At 36.7% G+C, this 16641-nt stretch overlaps 1 protein-coding gene across 6 annotated transcripts in view; it reads right to left on the bottom strand.

The window, feature by feature from the left end:
* LOC110833858 (5-hydroxytryptamine receptor) overlaps nt 1-16641 on the bottom strand; it is a 501370-nt gene that overhangs the window by 357696 nt on the left and 127033 nt on the right. For 5 of the 6 annotated variants that reach the window (XM_087354865.1, XM_087354884.1, XM_087354857.1 and 2 more), the window contains one exon: nt 3541-3606. The gene's annotated coding sequence lies outside the window, so the exon portion shown is untranslated. Of the gene's footprint in view, nt 1-3540; nt 3607-10096; nt 10190-16641 lie in introns of those variants that run through there. The other variant, XM_087354881.1, reaches the window with a different exon arrangement.

The raw sequence follows: 16641 nt of genomic DNA, 5'->3' as shown, positions 1-16641 counted from the left end.
CACATCCAAATGATGACGCTGAAACTCTAAACGCTGAAGCGTGTGTCATGAGCTCTGAGAATCGATTACTGGTGACTAATTGGCGGTTGTTTTAGTTTCAAAAATTCAATTAAATTTCCAACAGCACAGACCAGCATGAAATTATAACTCCTTTCGAATGTTGTTACTAATCACGAGAACTGGTTTTGTAAATTCAAGCGTAACAATTATTAATTTTATTCTATGTTTTGTATTTGGTATTTTACTCTAAGAGGTCAGATGTCGAACGTGTCTGAGAACAGGGCGCTGAAAAGAACGTTTAAAACTGAGAAGGGAGACTGGAATAAACTGCATGACAAGGGTGAGGTATGGGCTTATGGTGAAAATAAAAGAAGTTAAGAAGCTAACCAGAACATTTTAGTTGAAAAAAGAGAACTCGTTAACTTCAGGCATAGATAAAGAATAATAAATAAATACGGTTTGTCGATATGAGATTGTGGTCATAAAAAGAGCATTTCTATTTTACATTAAGATTGCATTATTATTATTATTCAGTGTTCTGTCTTACGACAGGTCCATTGCTCTGCCCAAAAAGAGCTCTCCAGTTGTCCCTATTCTCGGCTTCTGGTTTTAATTCCTGGAACGTCATCTTCTTTCCTTGTTTAAGGTCGTCGGTTAGCTGTATCAATCTTCTTCCTAGTCCTCGCTTTCCTTCAACCTGGCCTTCGATGATATCACTCATTAATCCATTCCTTCTCATAATATGTCCCAGCCAGTTAGCTTTCCTTCGTGTAATCGCCTGCAGAATGTTTCTTTGCTCGTTGACTCTCCTCAATACTTCTTCGTTGGTCACTCGATCCGTCCACCTGATCTTCTCTATTCTTCTCCAACACCACATTTCAAAACTCTCCAGGTATTTCTGTTCCTTCTTCCTGAGTGTCCAAGTCTCTGCTCCATACAGCGCGACACTCCATATGCATAAAGACTAGGAATTTCTTTACAAGCTAAGCGATTATTAACTTCTTAAAGATTCTTCTCCACGTAGTTTAAAAATGTAATATTGCTATGTAACGGCAGATTATTATTAATAACGCTGTAATGGCCGGTAATCAAAGTATCTTTCAGGTATCCGTTTATGAATTAAAAATACAACGTGATTCAGAATAAATAAGATGATTATAACTAGCTATATTTAATGAACCAGTTGAGTTATAAAAACTTAAATAACTTCGTATACGTAGAGAAATAATTTAATTTTCATGGTTGCATGAAGTAGTTCACTTGTTGACCGATGCAGCGCTGCCGCCGTCCTTAATCTAAAATGGCGTGGCTACGGTTACCAGTTTTACATGCCTTGAGACGCTTCTGCTGTGGCCCCATTTCAGGGAAAACCTTCCTGGTCCTTTACTCCTCCACCATTCGGCGTCACCGCGATTTCAGTTGGACGCGAGAGCGCTTCTCGATATTCAGCTGCCGGAAAGTTTTACAGGGCACGGGGGACTGTTAGTCTGACCACCAAGATCCCCAGACCTGTTAAGTCTTGATTTTCCTAATCTGCAGTTTCATCAAGGACTGCGTCTACAGACCATCATCGTGAAAATCCATACCAGAGCTATGACAACGGGTCTCAAATGCGGATTACTAAAATAATTGAAGTAATACAACAGCGCACGTGCGAGGAATGTTAACATCGATTAGAGATTAATCATGGCGCGCATACTAAACACATGTGAACAAAACTGGAAATGTTTGTCTGCATTTATGTAAGTTACTTGACTGTTTTAACTGCTCTGGTACATTAAATATAGCCAATTCTTATGTTCCTGATCATTTTAAACATGCTGTACAATCGTGTAAATTATCTGAGAATTTATGTCGACAATACAGACGAGAGAACAGTCAGCAGACGGTCAGCGTTTCGTTAAAAAATTAATGACAGATATCTGTCAGAGGGGCTTAGATAAAACTGTCCCCACCTACCATCATCAACTTGGAGAACAAGTGTTCCTCATTTCGAATTCCCGTCATATGAACTGCCCAGTAAAATATTTTATGATTTTTCTTTTTTATTAACGGTTCTGCCAACTACAGCACGTCCGGCTGTTGGAGAGGAGTGAGGATTCTTACCCCTATCACAGCTGCACGGCGAGCGTCAGATACCTGAATCTGATGCAGTGAAACGGGTACCTAGACACTTTCGCCGTCGCATATATCCACAATAGGAAAAAATAAATAAGCGATACCAACCCTCTAGGCCTACATCCGATGACTCACTGGCCCCTGCAAAAAGTTAAACCCGAAGTAATTCGGCCTTTGTCATGTGAATAAAATTCGCCCAAAAGACGAAAGGGTGATAGAATTCCACCGTTAGACTCACCTCTCTAATCTTAGAACTAAAACAGATAAGTAAGGAAATATTTCTCAGATTCCGATTGTTTTACACGCAATAAAGTGTTCATTGAAGAGGAATCTCTGTCTGTTCAAATCACAAAATTTAAATTACGAAAAGAATAATGACATAAAGTGATTTTTAACTCAAGAGAAGTACAGTTTGGTCCTTATCGGTTGCCACATGTTGAAGAAAATTGGCCTCAAAGGGGGTAATATTTAACATTCACTTAGAAAATGGGCTCGTGTTCGAAGTTCAAAGAAAATTAACTAGGTCTGATGGAATGGCATGTACAAACATTGCCTAATATATATCTCAAGAGATTTTAGCGTTACAATAAATGCACTACATTGGGCAGAAACACAGCACAACATACAATAATCATGATCCCTCAATTTTATATAATTCTGTTTCTCAGAAGTGAAAAAAAGAGATTAAATTCTCTCTCTCTCTCTCTCTCTCTCTCTCTCTCTCTCTAATGACATTTTCGGTCATCCGTTTTCTTCCGATGTTTACGTACAGTGACATCACCCGACACGTTACCTTCTGCAGGTTTTGAGATTCTCACGGCAGTGAGTCCGAAGGTGGGCTCTGGTCTGGGTTGTAGCGACGTGTAGTCTGGCAGGAATTTACCAGAATCCTTGCTGCGATGAGTCTCGTTGCTATGAAGATAGAGGCAGCAAGGACCTCCGAAACTTTGGTAAACTTCTACCAGACTACACGGTGCTACAACCCAGAAGACAGCCATATTAAAGTAATTTTCAGATCTTCCATCCAGTGACCCTAGTAAGTTGAAATATCTGCCTTTCGTTTAGCAAACGATTGTACGTACTCAGTTGCAACATGATCTCCAAATATTTATTTCTCCTAATATCGATTTCTCCTTCACAAGGTAATATTCCAATAATTTCATATCTTCTGCAGACGCTGTATTCGTCTGTCTCGTAAATCCCTTCTAAAAGCATCCGTATCGTTACTTGAGCTCGCTTAATTAATTACAGTTTCCGTTCCTTTGTCGTGTTTGTATAAACTAGTCTGTGTCACAAACATAACGTTGCTAATACTTTGTGCCAGTCCTTTGTATTGCAGATACCTTGTTCATATATTTATTATTGTTATTATTATTATTATTATTATTATTATTGTAATTATTATTAAAATATATCACATACCTTTACAGTTTGAAGTAAGCCAATGACTTGTACTGACCGGGAACTTTCAGACACAGGTTCTGAAGCCTGAAAACAAAGCGAATAATTTGGTTAAGAAATGCCTTCCGTAATTTTTACAATTCTAGTCAGTATCTTTGTAGAGTAATATAGTAGGAACACAGATTTGATTCATGTTTCCAGCAACAGTTCACACTACCCAAATACCAGACAATTTTTAATTAAACTGTCTTTGCATTGTTAGTATAAAGCAGAAAAGATTAACAAATAATAAAAGATAATTGTCTGTCTGTTCGACAGTCCTCATGTTTGATGTCGAGAATAATTTTAAGAAATTTCGTTTAATTTGATATTGAGGGTCAGAATTGACATTTGGCAGACACATTCTATTTTAATGCCAGTCACTCGAGAAACCCAGATCAAATGTTATCAGTTTAATTCAAAACGCTTCTCTGCACAACACCCAGGTACAGCACATAATATAAAATACAGACAAAAGGAGCATCAACAACTTTTATTTTAATGACCCTCGTTCTGACGTATCCTAAAATAATTTGTTACATTCTGTACAGAGTGTCCATAAAGTTCCTATAAATGTTATTGAAATTAAAAATATTTAAAACAAATAATCTAACAATCTAAACAGAGGAGTATTTACTAAAACGACACAGTCAGAATCTGGGTACAGTTTATACATTTCAGACGTAGAACACAAGGTCCGAAAACTGGTCAGTTACTATTTGAGGCTCTAACTCTCGCCTTATCTCGAAAATACCTCTGAAATTAATGTACAAGATGTACAGGCAGTTTTAATTACTCTTGTCTGCCACAGTAACACGAGAATAAATTGAATAACTGAAGACAGACACAAAACTTGACTTAACACCTTTTGTAAATTACGAATTAATAATGATATCAACCGGACTGCAAAGGTAAATAAATAACAAGCTAAGATTATGTTGCTTATTTGGCATTTCGGTACTAAAATATACGTCGCGAAAACTTTGACAGACTTTTGTATTATAGAGCCGACAATCGAGAATCTCTTCGATATATTTGCCGGTTTTTATATAACTTACAAATGCGAGAACATTATCACAAAAGCCCACAATTGCACCTTTTTGTGTCAGTCGAATAATCTCCACGACTCTTATGTCAACATCTCATACCATCCCAGATGTTCTATCTCCCGTAATTGTTACGCATTGATATAAGGTCGGAGATCTCTCAGGAGACACAAACCGCGGCCAGTTACGTAAGCCGCCTTACTATTCTCATAATCTGTATTCCTAACATCGATCTGTTATTATCCTCTCCTGTCCTGTCCTGTCCTAAATCTCCTGTGTGACATTTTCAAAAGTGGTTTCCCCACTGAAATTATTCTAACATTCATCGTATCCCTCAACCAACCGCGTCCCCTTAAGAATCAGTATATTAATAACATTCTGTGGCCTGTATGGATCAAGATCGTTTCGCAGTATCCAACACGTTCTACTGCTGGCTTATTAGCTCCAACATTTTAGTGAGCTTCTTATTAGTTATAATGTTTTTTTTCAGTCTAAAAGCCCTGATTTCAAATTTGACAAATGATATGGCAGTAACAAATTTTGAACTTAATGAAATTAACAAATCATGCAACCGATTAATACTGTACAGTGTACATGGCGGATATGACGCCAGTAATTACGTCAGTCAGCACATACTTGGAGAAACTGTAATGTAAATTTTTGTGTATGCTGTTAGTTCGTGTTAAAAGGCGAAATTATTTTTTCTTAATTTCTTTCTCAGAGACATTAATTTTATACGTATAACGTGGAAAGGTAACAAATGTAGTGGCATCGTACGAAAATAACTTATCTTTTTATGTAGCTTTGGGATTTTGTGAAGTACTTATAAATTCATACATACTTTGATCTGCGTTTCATTGAATCGAGCTATTAATTCAATCATTTTAAACCCCTGCATCACGTCCTAGGATAGGCACTTGAAAACTACATCACATGCAGAATTGAAAAAGGGGCAAATTCTTTCGATATATTAGAATTACTTACGCTTCAAAATTATAATTTTTCAGAACAAACACACTCTGCTGAATCTATTTAAATACACGTTCTATCGCATTACACAAAGAATTTTCTTTCAATACGTACAATGTTCGCTCTATGGTAAGCATCGGTCCATTAAGGCATTCGGGACAGAGTGCATAGGGCTAGCCATTCAACCTCCGCGATAGACGAGGTCATAGGTCAGCTTTACACGGTCACACTGCCCTACAGTACGTTTTGAATAAGAATCCGGCAGAACACCAGGTCGAGACGTCGTACAAAAACGAAAATTCCTTACCGTCGTCTGAAAAAGAAGGTAGGTATTCTAACCCGTGTATATTCATTTCACTGAATAACCTATACGAGCTCATTATAGGACGTATAAACGGTAACTATTCGTACCATAATGCAGTAATTCTGTTGAATAAATTGTGTTGGGGAAGGCCGTGGTCTAGGCAACACGGGGTTTTCCTCCGGGGGCTTCCCCGGTTTCTCCGTGGCATCCCAACAATTACTCCATTCACACACAGAAGAAGGCAATGGCAAACCACTTCTGGATCATCTGCCAAGAGCGTATATGAACAGGTCCCAGTCCGAGAAAAGGATGGAAGGATCCTGTTCATATGGACCTGTTGTCAGACAGAACACTAAATAATAATAATAATAATAATAAATAATTTGATGGAAGTAGTTCGAGTAATGAACTACGTAATGAGAAAAGTGGCCTAAATTGTACGCTTGTTGGTAGAAACAAAAACATAACAAACATTTCAACGCCTACCTACAAGTTACAATCCCCGCATTTATTCAAATATCCATCATGGTAGAGAACGCTCCAAATAAATATTACCTATATGCTTTATGTACACAAATTTAGACACACTAACTATTGGAAAAGTCCCGTCAAAATTCAACGAGAAAATAATGTATTTGTATCCTCGTCCCTTCTCCCTTTCTTATCTTCATCTCGTTTGTATATTAATCTCCTTCCCGACTTCCTCACCAATTCCTTTCCTATCTCTGTGAACTTAAAGGAATACAAAGTATCATTCGTATTAAACACAAAGTTTTTCATGATCCGAACAAAGTTATTACGAGACTTACGTCGCGCATATTAGACGTGCTTATAAAATCTGCGTAATGAGAATATCAGCTGTAAAATATAACATTTTAAAATCTAACGTCAGTACTGAAAACTTTTCCAGTCATCGTGAGAGCGTCAACTCGAGGAAACATCAACCTGGAACGAACACTGATCCACAGAGAATGGCTCAGAAGCACCGTTATCAGGAACTCCGCCTTGCATCATCACAAATTCACCTCATTCTCATTCTCTCTCCCCCACTTTGCTGGCGAATTTTACCTGCGAAATTCGGCGTTCTGATCCTGGGGCGCCAATGTCGGCTCAAGAAGCTACAGATGATACATCTTTAAGTGTGATGCGTCTTATAAAAAGAATTAAGTTTGTCTAATTTCCTTTACTGTTTAATTCTGTGCCCACTTACGGATAATATGTTCGGCCAGCTTCCTAGATGAACCTAATACATGTTATTTGATATAAGCCCTTCTTGACTTTTCAGAGTTGTTCCAGTTATTGTATACAAGCCTGAACTACAAAAATAACTCAGATTTTTGTGAACGTAATCCCGCCTGAATCATTTTAACTCAATTTCCTTAACAGTCCAACACATTCACTGCGTTTTCTCCATCTTCTTATGGGTTCGGACGACCTTGGAAGCAATCACGAAAATGGAAAGGAAGCCCTCAATTCGATGTGGATATTTTTCATTTCCACGTCATGGAATGTACGCTTTACCGGTAAGATTATTCGTCATCATCATCAACTACTACAATGATTGGGCCTATTGGCCCGTTCCGGGACATTTGCTAAATGTAACTTCTCCTTATTAGTCTTGTAAGGCGCATTTGAGTGGTGAGTGACAATCCTACTGCCTCTGCACAATTTCCACTAAGTCCTGATTTTGACTGCCAGAGCCATCTAGCAGTGAATCAGGAGAGACATTATTCGTTTAAGACAAAATCTCAAAGTTCTGCTTCGAAAGAACACGCGCGAAATCCTGTTTGTGCGAGAACCAAAGGACTCATTAGAGCCTGACGTTCTCCTTAGAGCTTCAACATAACCAGCAAAATTAAGTACAGAGTTAATGTTAAAAGCACAGTGCAGTGAAGTAAAACTTATACACATTCTTAAACTCAGCTGCGGAAGAAAGTGGTGTGTTTTAAGGTGCGGTAAATATGTATCCTGTATCAACTGGACAGGATGTGGGACGTACCCCTCAGACCGTCCAGACGTACTAACGAGAAGGTTCTGCCCCTACCGGGAATCGAAAGGTGTTCGTCCAAACCGTAGCTATGGAGACGTACAATAAAGTTGTGAATATTTGTTTAAATCTTGTCAGTCTAATCACAATAAAATTCCTATTAAATATTAAAATATTACATAATTAACATTTAAATATTTAGAATATATTAAATGATATTCTCTATCGAAATGTTCGATTTACATTAGATTATCACTTTTTTACACGACATGTTTCAGTTCTGAAAGAACCATCTTCAGGTGTATAAAATTATATAAACTTAAATACAATTTCTTAAATGCAACTTTTAGTCAGATGTTTATCAGACCTCAAACGATGTTTTCTTCCAGACCTTATTGTATTTTAATATCGTATTAGAAGTCGTCCTGTATATGTACGTCGTGCTTATTATGATTTTGTGTGGGTGAACGTTTTGTTGTTGGTTTTTGTATCAGCCAGAAATGAAGTGTGGAGGAGTTACGTCTGTCTGGAAGTATTGCCGTGTTTGAACTCATCAATATATTTTAAATATTTAAATGTTAGTTATGTAATATTTTAATATTTAATAGGAATTTTATTGTGATTAGACTGACAAGATTTAAACAAATATATATTTATCACAATATGACGCAACTTTATCATCTCATGAAAGTTGTGAATGAAGATTTTCTAAATCAGTAGGTGGTTTAAACCTAACTAGTACAGCTCTTCTCAGTGATGAATTGGCCGCTGAAACCAAATAAATTACCTTGAATAAAGCAGTAGGTTCACACGAACGCAAATAGACGTGATTATTACGGGAAAAGTAGATATCTGTTAAAATGTGAAATTCGGTGCTAATCATATCTTAGAATGCCATCGCTATTCATCGGAATGAAATGCACTTGGACAAACCATAATAGAAACGAATACATAATAAAAGATCTAAAAGCAGGACCTTTAATGGGAAAAATTTTGAAATATAAAATCAGTTCGACTGGAAGTGTTGAGAAGACGCATGGAGACAGACCTCAAAACCATTCAAAATTACACACACTGAGTTTCAGACTTTTTAATTATTTAATAAAAAATATGGGCGAGTTACACACAAAACTTCCTTAAATATCGGGAAAAAACATTTTTCATTTCGCTGTAGTCATTATTTAGGCCTACGCCATGTTACGCTTGGACGAAAAGGTCTATAGGTCTATTGTGTTTAACAGGGAGTGTAAATTTTGCAAAAGTAGTCTTATTGAGAGAACACGTAAGGTTTTTAATGTAATTTCTGGGGAAAATCCCCTCTCTTTTCAGCAGTTAGTTCTATAAGAAGTCCGTACGGAACATTAATACAATTATTTTATTTATTTATTTATTACAATTATTTGTAGAAACAAATTCGTTTAGCTCGCTATGATCGTCTATGATATGATATATGATATATTTATTTATTCTCACATGCTTCAGAGGGCGTGGAATGACTCCAATGCCATCTTCCTACTCTTTCGTTTACTTCCTTCCACATAGATTACTCAACTTACCTTTACTACTCCAAAAATCCGTAATCCAAACACCTAGACTGTCGTCTATCATAAGCGTCCTTAATTTATACATTAATTAAGACTCGAACCAAGGATTTAGTGTTTGTCGTTTACTTTCATTTCTAGCCTTCATATTATAATCCAACTTACCACATTTACTCTCTACTGTAACCACCGTCTCAGTGCTTTTATTCATCACCCCCTGTGATAATCCGAAAGTAATGATTGCATAACATGCTCTCAGGCCACGTACATTGTAAAAAGAAAGTATGTGTCCTCTCATTTCTCATTTCCTAAATGATCATTCAAGAAAGAAACTTGCAAAATCCAAAAAAAAAAAAATATATTTTGTCGTATTGAATTGTATAGAAATACGTTTTCAGTCTAGCCAACTACAACTTTTCAGAAAGAACTTTTATATTCCAGAACTAAAATATTCGTGCAGGTTTTGTGTTCGTTTTGCTATGTCAATGTGAACGATACTTCTGTTGCGATGGAGTGAGACTGTGTCTCTGTGGAAAAGGGCCGTAAAAGCACCCTTTGTCTATCCCCCAGATAATAATGTGAGCGAATATGTAGCCAGGGCAGAATGATACCAACAGCGGAAAACCGAAGGACTCTGAGATAACCCCGTTCCAGCGCCATTTCTGCCACTACAAATCTTACATTTACTGACCTCGGAGCCATCTCGAGTCTCCGCTGTGTGAGGCTGACGGCTAACCGCCTGAGCTATGGCACACCCAAGCCAACCGTTAAGTCGGATAGCAAACTTTAAAACGATAGAAATAATAAATTTTCTTTTCAAAAACTGCAACAGGGAAGTTAGGAATTATTTTGCAGAGTTCTAGCTTTCAATTTATCAGTCGGGTATATTTACTTTTCCATGTAATTCTAAAATCATTTGATTTGTTGTATTTATACCATTAAAAAGTAAAGTTTGTCCCACTATACGCCATGTAGGCGCTTGGGGTGAGTGGAGGTATAGCTCCTCTCTTCCTTGACCTCGGCACTAGATGGGGGTGAGTGGTCAGCATCACGCCCCGGCCGGCTTTACCCCCGGGAAAGGACCCCGGTACCCATTGTAGAGGAGGCTGGGTGGGCCCCAGAGCCGGTCTGGACGCAGAGGCTAGAGGAAAAATCCTCTGTCCCCGTCGGGGATCGAACCCCGGTCGTCCAGCCCGTAGCTAGTCACTATACTGACTGAGCTAACCCGGCTCATATTTATACCATTAATTACAAAATTAAGAAGAAATACATAAAAAAATGCCTGAAAATTTCTATCAGATATAAAATAAAATAAGTACTAGTTACGTTCCCCTGCTTCGGATTTTAAAATGTCGCCCTTTGTCCTACGTTATACAGTTTTTATTAATTAAACTCGTATTTCTGTCTGAATAACCCAGTTCTATATCACTTCCGTATATGACTAAAAGTGAAGAGCAGTTGAATTCACAGTCCACTTGCAACAGTATGGCCACATTAAAGAGTGGGATTTTGTCATCTGCGTGCACATCAAAAGTATCACACGTTCCAATCCTCTGTCCCGCCTCGGCAAGCGGTCCCACAATTCCATTACTATTGTAACAGTACTGCACCTGTTGAAAAACTACCCCATCGCGCTTAAATGTACCAGGCATGTGTGTCCTCAGAAAAAAAAATTAATACGACGCCACGATTATTATGGCCCATTACAGTGTGGAAACAAACGCCAACAGCGACCTCAGTAATGAACATTTAAAAATTTAATTGCGTACGAAATCATAACAGAACACTCAAAAGCGTCCACAAGCCCTAAATAAACACAACTGTATCCAGGAATCTGAGGCATTAATGATTATAATGATTGATTGATTTTCACAACATTATCATCAAACAAGTAACACACAGATATGTAAATTTTAATTTATACTTTTGAGACAGCAGGCGGGACCAAGGAGCTAAAAAGAATTATCTGGTAAATCAGCTTTTCAGTTAACCCTTTGAATATCAAATCTAAAAGTTCTTGACGATGGTGAAGAGTCAATTGAATAAAATTTGGGCGAGCTTCGGCTTTAAAGGGTTAATTGAATAAAATTTTTCTTGGATATTATCCATCGTCTAGTAAATATAAAACGTAAAACGACGTTTCGGAGATGGGACTCTATCTCCGTCTTCAGGTTCCTACTCAGTTGGGCCCACTAGATAGAGCTATATCTATCTGTTCGATGGATAATATCCAAGAAAAATTTTATTCAATTAACCCTTTAAAGCCGAAGCTCGCCCAAAATAATTAATAATTCAGTCCGTACCGCAAAGAAAACGGCACACTTCAACCATTTCCAGTTGGTTGATGTCATTTAAATAAATAATCGACATGAAATCTGACAACCACACGAAACCAATAAATATATGTATATTGATTGTTAAATCAGGTGGTAAATATAGGTACCAATGGGTTATAAAGTTTAATTGTAAATATGTTTCTGGTTTGTTATTGTAGTATGTAAATTTTTCCTCATCTTCAAAGCATCTGAACCTGTTCGTTTATGACAACTTTTTCTACTCTTATTTATAGGCCAAGATCATTATCAGCATCTAACAAATTTTCTCTGTTTTTACCTGTGGTAATTATTTTCACCCAATATTAACTTTAATTTCAATGAGATGGTAAAGTTGCGTCATATTGTGATATAATAAATATTATTTAAATCTTGTCCGTCTAATCACAATAAATTCTTATTAAATATTAAAAATATTACAATAATTAACATTTAAAATATTTAAAATATTAAATGATGTTCTTTATCGAAATATTCGATTTACATTAGAACATCATTTTTTCACGACATGTTTCAGTTCCTAAAAGAACTATCTTCAGGTGTATATAATTATATAAAGATTCAAATCAATAATAACTTAAATACAATTTCTTAAATACAATTTCTATATATTATTTTAGCGTACATTTTTATCAGATGTTTATCAGATATCAAACGATGTTCTTTTTCAGATTTCATTCCATTTTAATAACATATTCGATGTTGTTCTGTATATGTACATCATGCTAAATATGACTTTAGTGTGGGTGAACGTTTTTTGTTGTTTTTGTATCAGCCTGTAATGTAAATAATATAAACACTAAATGAATATTAATAAAATAGAAAATAAAATAATATATATCGATAAAGAAAATCATTTAATATTTTAAATATTTTAAATGTTAATTATTGTAATATTTTAATATTTAATAAGAATTTATTGTGATTAGACGGACAAGATTTAAATAATATTTAATATCAATCTTAATCTGTCGTAATATTTACTTCACATAATTTAATATTTACTACAATATTTATTAAAATATGGTTTACCTAATCAGAACGTTATCTGAATTATTTTCACGACTTCCAATGGCAAAACCTTCAAACCCATTTTCCAGGAAATATATAATAGGTGTAAATTGTGTCTTTAAGGTCAATGACTCTGTCCTGTGATAATAAAACAGGAAACTGAATAATTCTTCAAAGGGAAGACAAAAAGGGCTATATTTTTATACTTAAATTTCAAAACCTTGATGTGTACATTTTATATTTCGGTTTGTTACTCTTAATATGCACATCCTTTCCAATTAGAACTTTTATGATTGTTTTAAGTGATGGTTTCCTGTAACCCTGAATACTTTAGGGCATCGTAAATTATTATGATTACGAAAAATCTAATTGCAGCCCAATTCAACCAGTCCAACGAGAGATCTGTTTAAAAGCAAAATTAAAGCCACCCAATACACGCCTTGTAGACCTTTTGGGGTCAGAGGATGTAGACTCATTCTTTACCGCAACACTAGATGGCGTTACGCCTCGGCCGTCCTTTACCCCGGGGAAGGGGGCCACCGATTCCCACTGGATAGAACACTGCGTGCACCCCAGAGCCGGTCTGATCGAAGAGGCTATAAGAAAAATATTTTACCCCTGCCGGGAATCAATACCCGGTCGTCCAGTCCGAGATGAGACACGCCACAAACTGAGTTACCTCGGCTCTTAGAGAGTGGTTGACTCGCTAAAACAAACACTTCTGTGCCTATTATGTAAAGCGAGCATTAGCAGAATCATTACATAAGCCAGGGAGAGTCTGACCACACACTTAGTGACACAACGGGAGGTAAACCACAAAGTCACTTCGACATTTTAAGTAGCTCATTCATAAATACTGTCCGTGTACATCCAATGGTAAAGTTTTCTTTATTTTTTAAAACAAGACAAGAAAACCACATCATCCTATGTTTGATGGTTCAAGAGTTAAATTACTTGGGCCTAAAAGTCATATGTCTAAGGCAAACTTCTTGTTCGTTAGTCATTCCTACTGATATTTACATTAAATATATAAAATCATGCACACAAACAAAACTGTTTACACTTTGAAAAGTGGCACTGATGATGACCTCTTGAGGTTGAAACGCGTTTGGCACTAAGTGTCTTTTCAAAATGTAAACAGTTTTGTTTGTATGCATGATTTTATATATTTAGATAACACTGCATTGTATGCAAGTTTTTAATATTTACATTAAACTAAAATCATGACAAGAAATAAATGACTTGACTAAAAATTAGAATTTGAAGGGCAAATATGTGAAATGTAATTAAGAAGATCCAGTGTAATAGACCCAGAATTACTAATAATGTAGACACGAAATGTAGCTCAAAGTGCTACTGACCTTAACCAGTAACGTGTCGACCAGTTTCCCAGAAATCAACGATACTCGCTTGCAGTATTGACTTATAGTCGCAGGTAGTTTTATAACGCCGATCACACAACAAATTTTACACGTGTACCATCGATCGTGTTGGAAATATTATCATAAACGCTGAACAGACAAGGATTAATAAAGTCGTAGCCTATTTTAAAATATTATTCTGTGGCTATCGACTAGAGACCCTACCTAGAAGCATGTATTAGAAAATATATAAAGCCTGTGACTGACTGGGGTTTGATACCCACAACAATATCTGTCGAAAAAAAGATTTTGGGCTAAGTATTATGTACTTTCCTTTCACCCGTTACGAGACTCAAGTATCTGCTCAGTGCCCCAATACATGTCCTTTACCTCACTGTTGGAGATCACTTTCTACGACCAACAGACCACTATTAATTAGTAAACATGTCCGCTCCGCGCAACAACTGGCACACACTGTCATGGCGTTGGATATCATCTTTAATGTCACAGTCTGAGATACGAACTGTAGGTACGTCCTGCACCTTACAGCCACGTTCAGTGGCTGCTATGCAACTATCAGAGTCTCTCACAAATGCCCTTTATGTGGGGCGACAGAAAGCGAGATTCACATACTATTAAAGTGTACGGAAACCGGGAGGTGGAGGGAACAGCTCCTGAGGAACAAGTGGTTCACCGTTGGCGAAGAGTTGGCCTTCAAGAAAATTTTAAGCACTACGAATGACACGGAGGTCAGGGATGTAGGGAAATTTCTGTACAAAGTAAGATGTAAAAGACAGGTCAAAATTAGGAATTTAGAACTGCCACTGGGGTAGAAGGCACGAGAGCAATAAGAAAGAGTTATGTAAATAGTATTAGGGATTAAGGAATAGTCATGTAGAGTAGCATTAGAGAGTAGTTGTAGTAAGCAGTAGTGCGAATAGTGCTACGTATGTAAGGACTGTGGCCGTGAAAACCTGGTGTTAGGCGACCACAGATCTCTGTATATAGTTCTAAACCAAATATATTATTATTATTATTATTATTATTATAACTCCCTGCAGCCTATTACTTATTCAATCCGGAAATTAAGAAGGATATTAAGGAGGAAGTATGAGGGTAGTAAGAAGCTGTCTCGAACAGAATAAAATGCAGTTGAGCCTTGTAATTCAATTTTCCCAGTTCCGTTCCCACGTAAATGACACCTGTTCAACTCATTTCTAAAGATTATCTATTGTTCTTGTTCTCTACGTCGCAGGAGAAACGACGTTCATGATAGGGCTTAAAGAGATGATCAAAGAAGGATCCATATTTTAGTGCGTAGAATAATTCATATAATCCACCAAAATCTTCCCCTTACAAGAAGCAATTTTTTCAGTAAAAGACACTGGATATAAGCTAACACTTTAGTCGGAAACATATAAATATCAGGCCCTTACGCTCCAGTAGAAATTTCCTACATAAGGTTTCTTTAGAAGTAAATGATACGAAAGCCTAGTACACATGTTCATGCGCCACCTCAAGGTATGAGGTCTTCACGGCGTTTAAAACGCCGATGCTATAAATCACGAAAATGCTAGCTATTATTCATTCCGTAATATTTTATCATCTCCTCATCTAAATCCGTAAAATTCGTACGACTTCATAAGTTTATAATTTCTTTCGTTAGAGTGTGAAAGTCGATCTCACCTTAACGAAGAAACGAAGATTCAGAGATGCCTAGTAAAACATTTAGCCGGAATACTGAAAACTTAACAAGAGGATGGAGAGAATTAGGAGTCATATAATCTCTTACACCACCTAGTATTATTAGGGTAGAAACTCGAAGGAGGATAAATGAACAGATATACTCAGAGGTAGAGGATAAGATTAAAATTGTTTTGAATACAGTAAAACCTCTCCAAGTTGGACACCTGGGGTTCCACAAAAATGTGTCCAACTTAAAGAGATGTCCAAGATAGAGGGAAAGAGAAAAATCATATTGTGGTCTAATGACAAAATAATCTATTTACTTAAATACACTAACTACTGCAGGCTTACTTGAATTAATAATTAATGACAATAATATTAATAATAATCTTTTGAAGCCCACTCCCATGCATTGAACATTACACCCCAGCCTCAATAACATTTTCTAAAGTTTATTCCACCAATTTTCGCTTCCCCAACGCAAAAAGAAAAATTCCGTTTCTGTTAACACAGTCAGAACTCAAATGCAAGCACAGTACGGACGGAGTTAAAACTGTGTCTTCTGCGATACTGTAGTCCAATTAAGGGTTCAGCAAAAGAACAGTTAAACACTTGCAATGCATTCCGAAGATGGGTTCAATGTCCATAAGATAATCCTCCAGAGAGGAGGCATTCATCAGTCAGAAATTAAAAATATGTAACTGAAAAAGTTTCCCTGAAAAGCATCGAAGCACGAACCTGTCCAAGTTACAACAAAAGTGGTGTTCAAGTTCCAGGATAAAGAGGTGTCCAAAATATAGGGTATCGTGGACATGTAAAATTATAGGATATTCGCCGGTTCCAAT

This window comes from Zootermopsis nevadensis, unplaced genomic scaffold, assembly GCF_977971745.1.
Source record: "Zootermopsis nevadensis isolate Lab colony 2312 unplaced genomic scaffold, Znev_1.0 Znev_ptg000002l, whole genome shotgun sequence".
Lineage (NCBI taxonomy): Eukaryota > Metazoa > Arthropoda > Insecta > Blattodea > Termopsidae > Zootermopsis > Zootermopsis nevadensis.
The sequence above is the reverse complement of the archived record's forward strand: the minus strand, read 5'-3'. Positions and strand labels throughout refer to the sequence as shown.